Source organism: Rhinopithecus bieti, unplaced genomic scaffold (assembly GCF_001698545.2).
Source record: "Rhinopithecus bieti isolate Rb0 unplaced genomic scaffold, ASM169854v2 scaffold_44948, whole genome shotgun sequence".
Taxonomy (NCBI): Eukaryota; Metazoa; Chordata; class Mammalia; order Primates; family Cercopithecidae; genus Rhinopithecus; species Rhinopithecus bieti.
The window spans coordinates 747,632-762,436 of NW_016818762.1; the positions used below are offsets into that span (position 1 = coordinate 747,632).

The following is a 14,805-nucleotide window of genomic DNA, read 5'->3' on the forward strand; positions in this document are numbered from 1 at the left end:
GATAGTTTGTTGAGAATGATGGTTTCCAGCTGCATCCATGTCCCTACAAAGGACATGAACTCATCCTTTTTTATGGCTGCATAGTATTCCATGGTGTATATGTGCCACATTTTCTTAATCCAGTCTGTCACTGATGGACATTTGGGTTGGTTCCAAGTCTTTGCTATTGTGAATAGTGCTGCAATAAACATACGTGTGCACGTGTCTTTATAGCAGCATGATTTATAATCCTTTGGGTATATCCCCAGTAATGGGATTGCCGGATCAAACGGTATTTCTAGTTCTACATCTTTGAGGAATCGCCACACTGTCCTCCACAATGGCTGAACTAATTTACACTCCCACCAACAGTGTAAAAGCATTCCTATTTCTCCAGATCCTCTCCAGCACGTGTTATTTCTTGACTTTTTAATGATCGCCATTCTAACTGGCATGAGATGGTATCTCATTGTGGTTTTGATTTGCATTTCTCTGATGGACAGTGATGATGAGCATTTCTTCATGTGTCTGTTGGCTGCATGAATGTCTTCTTTTGAGAAGTGTCTGTTCATATCCTTTGCCCATTTCTTGATGTTTTTTTTTTTCTTGTAAATTTGTTTGAATTCTTTGTAGATTCTAGATATTAGCCCTTTGTCAGATGGGTAGATTGCAAAATTTTTCTCCCATTCTGTAGGCTGCCTGTTCACTTTGATGGTAGTTTCTTTTGCTGTGCAGAAGCTCTTTAGTTGAATTAGATCCCATTTGTCAATTTTGGCTTTTGTTGCCATTAGCCCATTTACATTTAAGGTTAATATTGGTATGTGTGAATTTGATCCTATAATTATGATGTTAGTTGATTATTTTTCCTGTTAATTGATACAGTTTCTTCATAGCATTGATGGTCTTTACAATTTGGCATGTTTCTGAAGTGGCTGGTACCAGTTGTTCCTTTCCATGTTTAGTGCTTCCTTCAGGAGCTCTTGTAAGGCAGGCCTGGCGGTGACAAAATCTCTCCGCATTTGCTTGTCTGTAAAGGATTTTATTTCTCCTTCACTTATGAAGCTTAGTTTGACTGGATATGAAATCCTGGGTTGAAATTTCTTTAACAATGTTGAATATTGGCCCCCACTCTCTTCTGGCTTGTAGAGTTTCTGCTGAGAGATCTGCTGTTAGTCTGATGGGCTTCCCTTTGTGGGTAACCCAGCTACCCTTAACATTTTTCTCCAGCTGCCCTTAACATTTTTTCCTTCATTTCAAACTTAGTCAATCTGACAATTATGTGTCTTGGGGTTGTTCTTCTCGTGGAGTACCTTTGTAGTTTTCTTTGTATTTCCTGAATTTGAATGTTGGCTTGCCTTGCTAGGTTGGGGAAGTTCTCCTGGATAATCACCTTTGTGGTTCTGTCTACCTTTGGTCTTCGATGCTGGTGACCTACAGATGGGGTTTTGATGTGAATTTCCTTTTGGTTGATGTTGATGCTATTCCTTTCTGTTTGTTAGTTTTCCTTCTAAGAGTCATGTCCCTCAGCTACAGGTCTGTTGCAGTTTGCTGGAGGTCCACTCCAGACCCTGTTTGCCTGGGTATCATCAGTGGAGGCTGCAGAACAGCAAATATTGCTGCCTGATCCTTCCTCTGGAAGCTTTGTCCCAGAGGGGCACCTGCCTGTGTGAGGTGTCTGTCGCCCCCTACTGGGAGGTGTCTCCTATTTAGGCTACACAGAGGTCATGGACCCACTTGAGGAAGCAGTCTGTCTATTCTCAGAGCTCAAACTCCATGTTACAAGAACCACTGTTCTCTTCAGAGCTGTCAGACAGGGATGTTTAAGTCTGCAGAAGTTGTCTGCTGCCTTTTGTTCAGCTATGCTCTGCCCACAGATGTAGAGTATATAGAGGCAGTAGGCCTTGCTGAGTTGTGGTGGGCTTCGCCCAATTTGAGCTTCCCAGCCACTTTGCTTATCTACTCAAGCCTCAGCAATGACGGATGCCCCTCCCCCAGCCAGTTGGATCTCAGACTGCTGTGCTAGCAGTGAGCAAGGCTCCGTGTGCCTGGGACCCACTGAGCCAGGCACAGGAGAGAATCTCATCTGCCAGTTGCTAAGACCTTGGGAAAAGCATAGTATTTGGGCAGAAGTTTCCTGATTTTCCAGGTACAGTCTGTCACGGCTTCCCTTGGCTAGGAAAGGGAAGTCCCTTGACCCCTTGTGCTTCCCGGGTGAGGCGATGCCCCACCCTGCTTTGGCTCGCCCTCCGTGGGCTGCACCCACTGACCAACCGGTCCCAATGAGATGAACCAGGTACATCAGTTGGAAATGCAGAAATCACCCGTCTTCTGCATCAATCACGCTGGGAGCTGCAGACTGGAGCTGTTCCTATTCGGCCATCTTGGAATGGACTCCCCAATTTTGGTAGGATTTTCAAACAGCAAAGGAGGGACTTATTTCTTGTGAATATATTTGAATCTCTTTCATAAACAAAGAGCAACAGAGATGTTAAGAAGGGTTATAACTAAATACTGATTTTATTTCTGTTGCTTTTCTGAGTTCATCTTTGGAAATGCTACCCTTTAATGATACAAAACACTTCAATATTCAGAAGAAACATGACTCTCAAAGTGGGACAGCCACCAGAAGCAAGATGAAATTGAGGTGAAGAGGTTAAATCTACCATTTGCCACAATGTATGGCCAGTCTTACTCTTTCACACATGCACACATGCATGTGCACACCACTTTACCCCACTCAGAACCACCACACATAATAAGGACGCCTCAGCAGACCTTTTTGCATCTCTAGGATTTTTATGCACTGACTTAGCAGAATTTCAAGAAGGCCTTGTCAAGCGCACTTGATGGCTCAGTTTATGGGATTATAATACAGTGCTCTTTTCAAAAGGAAAAGAAAGAAAATATGTCGCCAAGCACCTGTTTTCTGATGAGAAATAAAGCAAATCCTCTTGAACAGAATGTCTTAGGGAAGCTAGTCACGTACAGATGGTTTCCTTGATAATTATAAATGGCTTCATTTATGAGATTATTATTAACACTCTAATTCACTTCACTTTTGCAATTAGTGTAATTAGGGGTAGTCACATTAAGGCAATGATATCAAATATATGATCTATAAGCTGCATTTTAAATGATTGTTCAGGCTAACTCTGAACGGAAATATTTCCAAGGCACCGTATTGTTTAGGAAGACTTGATGCCTGAGGGATATTTCAAAAGGAAAAAAAACAAACAAACTACTCATTACCTAATTTTTGGACTAGTCAGACCTTTCATATAACAACAAAGAGTTAGAGTGTCTTTAAATTTGAGTTAGTCTTAGTACATCAGTTTGGAGTCCAGGTGTCACTTCTTGTTAAGTTGTTTATTCCCTTTCACTTGTCGTTTTGTAACTTTCTCCTCTGACTTTAGAACCCAAGCCCACCATGTGTGACCCTTATGAGAAATTCTCTAGAGATTCACCTACCAAAGTTGGAGTAACTCCTTTTTAAATGGTAAAATTACCAGCTTTGCAATGCCAACTACCATAAAGGAAAGGTCACTTATTGTCATGGTGCAGGTTTAAATTTTTAGGCTGCAGGGGTCTGTAAAGAATCTTTTATTTCCTCCTCCAAATTTAGATCACAATCCAAGTGGCCACCAGGCAATGAAGTACATTATCAAAGAGGAGAGGTTGGCCACTGGCAAAGGAAATCCCTGCACCTTAAAGATCTCAAACCTATGCTGGTGTTATATTTTTGTGAGTGCTCTTAAATCTGGGTCAGTTTGGAAGAAAAAGTCTTCCAATCACTTTGAGAAGAGGCAGCAAACAAAACTGCACCGTACTTGGGTTACACTTAGAAAGCAATTTATAATGCTCACATTACAATGGGAAAAGAAAAATAATTACGTGCATCTAAAGGATGTACACTTATTTTTAAGTTCTAAGTGATTGAAAATCAGCTTATGGCATGCTATGAATGCTCTGGAGGCATGAACAGGTGGTAGATAATTTCGAAGTGTAAAGAACGAGTGTATTTTGACCTCTACTTTATCCCAGTGGTAGGCTAAATAATGTCCCTCCAGCTCCCCCAAACTTCCATGTCCTAATTACCAGAACCTATGAACATGTTACCTTACAAAAGAGACTTTTCAGATGTGAAGAAGCTGCGAAAGGCATGAAATGTATATTCTCCCCTAGAGAGTCCAGAAGGAATGCAGCCCTACAAGCTTATCGTTGACTTGTGACCTCCAGAACTACAAGAAATAAATTTGTGTTGTTTGCAGTACCATTAAGTTTGTGATAGTCTGTTACAGCAACAATAGAAAACTAACGTACTCCAGCTGTTAAGGAAGTCTTGGGTGGAGGATGGTTAACTCTTTTCTGAAGCTACAAATCAGACTGGAGAGTCTCCGTTAGAAAGCCATGAAAAAAGTGCCCACAGAAACTGGGATCCGAGAGAGATGCAGTCCTCTATGTATCGTTGAGGCAACTGGAGTAAATTGCAGGGCTGTTGATGTAACTGAGGTCTGCCCGAATCTGGCTCAGAGCTCTTGGAAAGCCAGAGCCGACATTAAACACAGAAAGCACCTACTGCAGAACTGTTGTGGACCATTAGATAACACATGTAGATTACAGACAGCACAGTCTCCAGGTTTTAGAACACAGCTTTTCTTTTTGCCCTGTTCTCCCTCTGAAAATCATGAGCTAGAACTGGCTGCACGTCAATATTAACCCCTGAATAAATGAAGGACGCTGAAGATATGGTTATCTTGCATAATGATGCATAATGATTATTACTGACCACAAACACAGCACCCGTTTGTCTCTTCTTCCTTAACAGAACCCTGCTTTTGCACAGGTTTCTGCCTCTCCAACTTACAGCCTATGCTCCTCAGGAATGTAAAATGACCCAAACTTATTTCAAAAATAGACCCTGTTGACTTAAGTCAACCAGCATGTTCTATTTTCTAGGTCACACTCTGGTACACGGATTGGCCCGTGACCAAGTTTTTGTAATCAAAAGTGATCTCGGGATCCTTGCTTGTCATACCAGGGCAGGATAAACTTTCTCACTTTTCCCTCGGACACTGTAGTGCATGGATATGAGGCCCAGAACTGCAACCACCATCCTACTGTCAGCTCGAGGGCAAAGCTGGAACAACAAGCAACATGACTGCCCAGAGAGTGAGCAGAGCCCCTGGATAAACTCAGCCCTTGGCTGGCTCCATCGCTAAACTCACAGGTGTCAGTCAATGAAATCCATTAATGGCTATTCTACCTGAGTTGGGCTTCCTGTTGCTTGTTTGCTGAAAGCATCTGAAAAGATAAACGTGGAGATGAAGTTCTTATGATCTATGCTTTGTATGCTCATTTCAGAAGCTGAGGTACACAAACTTCCAAGCACCAGGGCATCAAGCTGAGCACTATTTTATTTAATCCTTATAGTCCCTAGCCCCCACCCACCAGGATAGGAGCTGTTATTCTCATTTTTCATACAGAGAAACTGAAATATACAGAGGTTAAGAAACTTGCCTAATATTACAATCAGTTAGTGAATGTCAGGGCTTGGGTTCCAACTTACGCTGCTGGAGTCTAAGCACACCTACTTGACCATCTTAGAGCTGCTTACTTTCAATAGTTCCATAAAACTCAGAAAACCAGTTATCTTTACTAATGCTTTAAATTTATGTTATACTGTCTAGATGATGCTCTTTTAACAAACCACAAAATGGATTCAGAAATAAAATCCCCCAAACCATAAAGCTTTAGTTCTTTATCTGATTCTCAGGCTGGGCAGATTACTCATTTTCCCAGAGCCTTGATTTCTTCACCAATAAAATGAAATTAGCAATATAAAATTTATGTTGAAGAAAATGAATGTAAGTGTGGTATGGGAACAAGAGTGCTGGGCAGGGAATAAGAGTCTTTTGTTCTAGCTCTGGCTATGTGACCTTGGGCAAGTCACCTACCTGTCTGTGTCTCTGTGCACTTCTTTGCAGTCAGGTCACTTGTGGCTTAATATTCCATGATTCTATTTCTATCTGACCCACGGAGCTCCTGAAAGGGTTTTTAATTTACTAAAACGGCAAATGAAAGCCTTTGGCTTCACTGGGTTAAATTAATGAGCATCAAGAATTTTACCACCAGGTTTTACTGCCCTATTTTGATGGTACCCGGCTTGCTTTTCCTAACAGTAGAACCTGAGGCTGAAGAAATAAAATCTCAAAATTCCAGTGGTTATTGACTATGGTGAGTAAAGTGGCCATTATCAAAGCATCACTGCACATCACTAATCATTTACATCGAGGAGATGAGCTGTGGCAACTTGATGGCCTTTTTGATGACTGTCCTGATTGCTGGCAGAGAAATGAAGCTTCCTGTGTCAGGGGTCAGGTGGTGCAATAACATCCTCTAGATTTAGTTGGGAAGATTTACAGGGGTTGGGGGGTGGGACTCATGCCTTCTGTGTTCTGTGCCCTAGAGCTTCCTCCAGGCCAAAAGTCTGGTCTGAATTACAAAGTCATCAAATATCTACTACTTATTAGCAGAGAAGGTCAGGGAAAAAGTGAAATCCATGGACTTCAAGAGGATTTCTGGAGAATTCATCATGCAAATTTCTTTGTGCTTCCCCAGTGCCTCTCTGGCCCAAGTTGTGCAGTAGGTACCATTTTGGTCTCATTTTGCTGGAACAAGGATGTTGTTGCGATTACTCAGAATAAAGTTACAAGGCTCTCTGCAGTGAAAGGAAAAACCTGTGAAGACAATCTGGAGCATTGTTCTTGGGTGATAAGAAGAACTGCTCTGTTTACAGCGTGTTATCAGGGCACATGAACAGGCACTGGCTGTCAGACCCCTCGAGGGCGTGTGATGGTGTAGGGCTGGCTCCAGCCTCCACGGGAAACAGCAGGACACATCTGAGGTCTGGATTTAATTTTTGAGTATGTACACTTGTATCCTTCTATATTGGCTTCCTTGGTTAAAGAATAAAAGTTCAAACTGCCTTCTAGAACATCCTACCTCTCATTATCATAATGTATTAGTCCATTCTCACACTGCTATAAAGAACTACCTGAGACTGCGTAATTTATGAAGAAGAGAGGTTTAACTGACTCACAGTTCTGCAGGCTGTACAGGAAGCATGGCTGCGAGGCCTCAGAAAACTTAACAATTGTGGTGGAAGGCGGAGGGGAAGCAAGCACATCTTATCATGGCAGCGCAGGAGAGAGAGAGCGCGTATGAAGGGGGAAGTGCTACACACTTTCAAACAACCAGATCTTGTGGGAACTCTATTATGAGAACAGCACAAGGGAAGTCCCGCCCCCATGATTCAATCATCTCCCACCAGGTCCCTCCTTCAACACACAGGGATTACAATTCGACATGAGATTTGGGTGGGGACACAGAGCCAAATCATATCAAATAATATAGCCAACATTTACTAAGAGCTTCCGATGTCCCACTGTTAATTAAAACTGACAAGACAGGTGTGGCAGGGACTGAATTTCTCCAACAATGATGGCCCTTCTTAACCCAAGCCTCACTTTATGGTTTATTTAGGCAAAGCAATGCTTCCATTGAAAAAACAAAACTAAGTTCCTATAAATAGGTGGTAGTGAGTGCTGTCCAGGAGAAGGCATAGTGAATGTGAAGCCTCCTGACTCTATCCATGATTGGCTGTGAATCCCACAAAACTGCCCCAGTCATACTGGCCCACAGAGCTTGGCTCTCAGGACAGGCTGTGTCTAGATAGGCTCGTGACAGGTGTGTATTTCTGCTAAATCGGTTTCTAAAATTCCCTCCGTCTGTGGTTTTCTACCTTGGGCAGAGCCTCCACATCTCTAAGGATGGAGACAAGTGTCGAAGCAAAAAGCGTCACTCCCAGAACTGCTTCCCTAGCCAGGTAGATACCCATACCTGACAGAGGCAGCGCTGCAAGCCACCAGTGAGACTGTGTTTGCAGCCTGATTCTGCCAGTCCTGCTCTAGAGCCCCAGGGGGTTTCATCCATCAGACTAAGATAATTAGCTTGTTTTTGAAATCTGTCAGCCAGCCCCATAATCACTTTCTCAATACATGTAGGCGATTAAATGACCGATGATGACGGTGGGGAAAAGAGCACAGTGAGGACAGAGGGCGTCTGCTGATGTGTTAGGGAGGGATGCCTCTGAAATAAAGATGAGGCAGAGACAGCACGGCGAAGGACTCAGGGACCTGGGGCCTCTGTCTTCACTCAGCTGGGAAAGTAATCGAATTGCTTTCTAGTTTCAACATAGAGAATAAGTGATTATGAGGCAAGCTACTGGCCATGTACCCTAAACATCCATGCTTCCCTATCCCCCTCTCTCCATCCCCACGGCCCCCTTTCTAGGCATCCCTGCACAGTGCTCTGGAAAGACTGTGGGTCCAGGATATGGAATGCAATTCAGATCCTGGCCTTTTTCTTACTTGTTGCAAGACTTTGTCCAAATTATTTTTCTACCCTCAGGCTTAGTTGCCTAGTGCATAAAATGGGAGCCTAGAGGTCACTACACTTGGTTGCTTGTTGCGAGGATAAAATCAAATGAGGTAAGGTGAAGTGCCAGGCACAGTACTGGGCACAGAGTAGGTACTCAATTAAGTGTTTGACTTTCTCTCTCCTGAGAACCAAACTATCTTCCCCATCACTAAAGCACAGGCTACCAAAAGAGAGGGCCTGACACTGATGAATTAAACAGATCACAGAATACTTTTTAAGCATCTATTACTGTGAAGCGTCATTCCAGGAGTCCAGTACGATGAGTTTTGATGCCTGCTTTGCCATCTGTGAGGTAGGCAAGTTGCTTAACGCCTCGGATTCCTGTTTCCTCATCTCTACGCTAGGACTAATGATGCCTGTTTTGTTTGCCATGCGGGGTATCAAGGCAAATGAGACTATGTAGAAAATCTTCTTGCAACCTCTATGGAGCTAAATAAAAGGAAAGCTCTGCCCCTGTTCCCACACTTACGCTGTCTGCATGTCTATTGTGTACTTGTACGTCTCTCAGGAATCTATAATGCTCTCTTTAATGCCTTCTTCTTCTTTACATCTCTAATTGGGTGCCAGGATATGGCAACCCTACCTCTAACGTGTCTGACGCCTAGAAAATACTCTTTGTTGCCACCACCTTTTCTATTGCCGCTGTGACAAATTATCACAAATTTAGTGGCTTAAAATAACAGAAATTTCCGGTCTTATGATTCTATAGATCAGAAGTCTGACCCAGATCTAGAATGAAATCAAGGTGTGGCAAGGTGCAGTCCTTTCTGAAGGCTCTGGGAGACCATCCATTTCCTTCCTTTTTTTTTTTTTTTTTTTTTTTTACCTTCTAGAGGCAGCATACATTTGTTGGCTCAAGACCCATTCCTTCAGGAAATTTAAGCCACACCCTTCTCATGTTGCATATCTCTGGCTCTCTTCTGTCACTCTCTGTCACTCTTAAGAACCCTTGTGATTACTTTGGGTTGACTCCAATAATCCAGATTTCCTGATTAGCAAACCTAATTCCATTTGCATTTTTTTTTTTTTTTTTGACCATTTAACCTAACATATCCACAGGTTCTAGGAATTGGGATGTGAACATCTTTGGGGGCCATTATCCTGCCTACCACACCACCCTTATTCAAGTCCTCAGAACCTCTCACCCAGAGCACTGCGATGAAATTCTAATGGGTGCCCCTGTTCCCAATGTCTCCCTGCTGTAGGGAGGGCTATGCAAAACTGGTAAGGGCTAAATCATTACTTAAAAGACTATTGTCTTGCTAAAGCAGTTTGATTTGTGCCTAATACGGCAGGTAATCAACAAACAATAGCCAAAAAATGGTTAAAATGAAGTGCTCACTACGTGCCAGACATACATTTAAGCAATTTGCATATATTAACTAATGTAATGCTTATGTCAACCTAATGAGGTAAGTATGTATATGCCACGTCCATTTTATAGATGAGAAAACTGAGGCACAGAGAAGCTGTCTCATGCTCAGTCTCCTGGATATCGCGAATTTTGGGAGAAGTTAAGAATTTAAGACTAGGTAGCCTAACTCCAGAGCCCTGTGCCATAACTATCTCAGTGTTGTTAAGTAAATGAATGACTTAGTCCTCAAGAACCTTTCACAGCCATTGCCTATAGGGGGCAGGATGTTCTTACGTAAGTGATAAGGATGGACATTGAAATCAGGTTGACAAAGCTTTGAATCTTTATGCCACCTCTGTGTGATTCTGGCAAGTTACTTACTCTGTCTTTACTTCAGCTTCTTCAATTGCAAAACAGAAATAAAATTGTGTATTGCAGATTGGTCTCATGAGAGTGAAATGAGGTCATATTTATGGAAGTGCTCAAGACAATGCTCAGGACAAAGTGGGTACCACGTTAAGTGTTAGCCCCTCCCTCCCCACAACTGGGAGACCAAATATTATAAAATACATGGGTATAACAAAGAGTAACACTCTAAGCCTGCATAAGGTTTAGCCGCTGGATGTTTTCAAGATGTTCTGTATTTTAACACCACTTTTTTTTTCATTCTGACCCATCTATTCTTTTTATAATTCAGCCTATCTCAACTTGTTGTCACTCCTGTATATGACATGAACTTTGCTGCCCGTGGGCCTTTGTTGAAGCAGCCTTTCTTTTTTTTTTTTTTTTTTTTTTTTCATTAAAAATGCCTTTTCCTTCTTATTTTCTCCATCCATCTACATTGTTTACGGACAATTTCTCAACTCCTCCTCTGGCCACCTACTGTATTTTGTCTGTACTTTTATTACAATACATCCAACCTCATGATTATTTTGAGTTGCCTCCCTGTTTTCTTCATTTTTAAGAGCCTCAAGTGACCAATATTCAGTTGGAGGTCAAAAAGATTGGTGCCATAGAGCTGAGTGTGGAAACAAGTACGACATGCTCCCTGCATTAAGACCCAGCGAGGAAAACAAATACATATACAAACACCTCACGTAAGGTGGAAAGTCATACTTACACTATTAGAAATTCCACAATATGGAAGGGGTAGAGGGAAGGAGGATGAGTTTGAAAGACTTCACGGAGGAGGCGTTTGTGTGTGTGTTTAGGGAGAGGCTCTTTGGAGAGAATTTAGAGAAGAGGCTTAGAAATACTGCCTGAGCTCTGTAGACGTACTTACTACTAAGGTATCTTACTTTGCATGTGAGTATTTGTGTTGAGGTGCTGGGACTTACTTTGTATAGATGTTTTCTTCGTCTCAGCACTAAACATGCTACAGCACTTAGCTGGCAGAGAATTTTGGTTTAGGGCTGCTAGACTGTTCAGTGAATAGGCAAGAGCTAACACACGTAGGGGCTTTGGGGCTTGACAGGTTCAAGGTCACCTCCAGTCCTGGTCTTCATTAGAAGAAGAGTGGTAGGGGAGAGCAGGTGTTATTCAAGGCCAAGAGTACCAACTAAGCTCTGTGAGAGGCAACATTCTGTGGCAAACAGCACAGGGCTAAAGACGGAAGAGGGATGTTCACCTCCTTCAGACAGACTCACCTATAACTCAGTTCTTAACCGAAGCCACCCAAAGCTGAATTGCAATGAGTCATCTCAAGGACTCTAAGCACAGAGATCAGATGCCAGGATGGAGGTTCCTTCTCCCATGGGAAAGCATTCAACAAATGGCAGAGATCAAGAATGTACCAAATTTTAATCTGTAAAATTTGACAGGTGATTTTTATTTTGTTAATTTTAGACTTTAGCAGAAATATCTGGTCAGCCTCTTCTGGAAGAATAATTCAGTGCCTATATATTTACATTCAAGGAAATGCTGCTTAAACTGCAGCGCTGGAGAAGTACTGGCCAGAATGAACAGGCAAAAAATTTTCTAGGGAATCTTCTGGATGGAGATATGAAAAAAAAAGTGACTTAGTACAGTGACTACTATTGTTAGATTTTTTCACTTGTTCATTATCATTTGATCCTTTGGTAATACTATAACAGCTTTCATTAACAATATGGCTTGGAGTTAACTGAGGCAAATCCCTTCAACATTAAGCCAGCTAACACATTTCAGAACATGAGTTTCAGGACACTGTCACTCTCTCTTTCCCAGAAAAGTTGTGGCTTCTCTGCAGGTCATCTGGCCAACATCAACTTCTCATAGCGGAGGGACTGAAGGGTGGGCCCACCACCACCGTATCTGAAAACGATTCAGATCTTTGGTTTGCTGAACTTTTAAATGTTAAAACATTGAATTCCGCTGGGTTCAGATTTTGAGTCACAATAGTGAGATATCTCACAGATGTAGTAGGCAAGATAAAAAGAGTGATTTTAAAAAGCCATTCCATATGTGTTTGCAGCTCATAGTATGTATGCTGGTAAGCTCTTTGGCAAGCCTCATGCTACAGTGGAAAAGCACAGTACAATACAGACAGTCAGAAGACCTGCCTTCAAGCCATAGCTTTATTCACTTTAGGTACCTTGGGCTGGTGACAATCAGACACCAGATGTTTTTCTGGAACCGGATAAGGGTGGAAAGAATAAACATACCTCGTAATTCTTCTGAGTCCTACTTCCCCCAACTATACGATGGAGGAGTGTAGAACACTAACAGCAGTAAATGAATATGTGTGGAAGTATTTGGTAAACTGCCAATTCATTGTAGAATGTTTCTAACACTATCTACACTTTTATTATTTCATCAAATGCAAGGGTAATAGAAATCAGCTAGGCAATAACATGAACAAAGTTACCAATAATTTGAAGGATTTTGACCCTTTAATGTCTCTGGTTCTGCAGTCAGCAACCTTGTCTCCATTTGATCATATTAAAAATAATTTATGGGGGTGGTGGTTGTTAAACCACTCTCCAGAATTTATTTTAAAATGCCAGGCTTGTGTGAGGGGATTCATCATGTCTGGAACATTCAGCAGAGAAGCCAAACATGCCTGACCACCTCGACCATTTCATCTATTTCTGGGATCCCAGGATAGAGAACTTATGACACGAAGCGTGAACCTCTCATAACTCCTCCTGTGGAAAGGAAGAAGCATGAGGTAAAGACACGCAGTCTCATACTGGGCTGGCCTCTCAAGTGTGCACGTTGTGCCAAGACAGACAGAATGTGGTGTGTGTGCCTGAGGCCTGAGGTAGCGGGGCTGCAGACTGCAATCCTTGGTGCCTGAACATCATTCACAGATGTTGGGGGAGGCTTCACAGAGGCCGGTGACAAGTGACTTCATCTGACTGACTCCATTTACCTCACATGAAATGGTCACCTGGTGGGATCCCCAGCCACGACATACTCTCTGTTAAAAAAAAGGTGGGAAAAGGCCAGCCGCAGTGGCTCACACCTGTAATCCCAGCACTTTGGGAGGCCGAGGAGGACAGACTGCTTGAGGTCAAAAGTTCAAGACCAGCCCGGCCAACATGATGAAACTCTGTTTCTACTAAAATACAAAATTAGCCAGACATGGTAGCACATGCCTGTAATCCCAGCTACTTGGGAGGCTGAGGCAGGAGAATCGCTTGAACCCGTGAGGTGGAGGTTGCAGTGAGCGGAGATTACACCACTGCACTCTAGGCTCAGTGACTGAGCAAGACCCTGTCTCAGGAAAAAAAAAAAAAAAAAAAAAAAAAAAAAAAAAAAAAAAAAAAAANGGCCTGAGGTAGCGGGGCTGCAGACTGCAATCCTTGGTGCCTGAACATCATTCACAGATGTTGGGGGAGGCTTCACAGAGGCCGGTGACAAGTGACTTCATCTGACTGACTCCATTTACCTCACATGAAATGGTCACCTGGTGGGATCCCCAGCCACGACATACTCTCTGTTAAAAAAAAGGTGGGAAAAGGCCAGCCGCAGTGGCTCACACCTGTAATCCCAGCACTTTGGGAGGCCGAGGAGGACAGACTGCTTGAGGTCAAAAGTTCAAGACCAGCCCGGCCAACATGATGAAACTCTGTTTCTACTAAAAATACAAAAATTAGCCAGACATGGTAGCACATGCCTGTAATCCCAGCTACTTGGGAGGCTGAGGCAGGAGAATCGCTTGAACCCGTGAGGTGGAGGTTGCAGTGAGCGGAGATTACACCACTGCACTCTAGGCTCAGTGACTGAGCAAGACCCTGTCTCAGGAAAAAAAAAAAAAAAAAAAAAAAAAAAAAAAAAAAAAAAAGAACAAGAAGGTGGGAAAGAAGCATTCACTTTCAAAATAGACTCTCAGCAGCTGATACAGGAGACATACAGGTAACTCGGCCTATTTTCAGTTCTCCTTTGGTTGCAACCACAAAGGGATTCTAAACTCACGTTTTTGGGGCTTTAGAGTGAGGCTGGCACACCCTCACAAAAGACCCACCCTTTCCAGAGTGACTGATGGCACTACCCTATCAAGGGTTGCCAGTGCTAAGTCCCCCATACACTCTTCCAGAGGTTTCAACACTTCTGCTGACGAACAGTGAGATTTGTTCCCTTCAGAGATATTCTGACAAAGATGAAAGGTCGATATAAAGGGCAGTAAGATGTATGAACCCCAAAGTAGTGTTTTCAGACAAACCGATCCTATCTTGACAGTCAATTGCTCTAGTCTATGATTTGAAAGTGTGTTCTAAGATGGATAGGAATAGGAAACAAGATAAAAAGCGACGATATTAAACCTGAGAAATTCCTTCTTCTTTAGACAAATGATAAATTTGCTGAATGTGTACCAAGGAGAGGACTGATTATATATAATACTCAGACAAGACAATCTTCCTCTTGAAATTTCATGTCTTAGAGACAGTCTAACAGCCCTGCAGAACAAGTTATAATCTTGTTTCATCATGGGTCAAAATGGTAGGAGTCATCGATAGTATAAGGATTCTAGAGATAAATCTGGACAAAGC

The 14,805-nt window shown here is 42.6% G+C and overlaps 1 protein-coding gene across 1 annotated transcript in view; it reads right to left on the minus strand.

The window, feature by feature from the left end:
* Window positions 1–14,805, minus strand: part of RYR3 (ryanodine receptor 3) — a 580,605-nt gene that overhangs the window by 193,684 nt on the left and 372,116 nt on the right. The window lies entirely within an intron of this gene.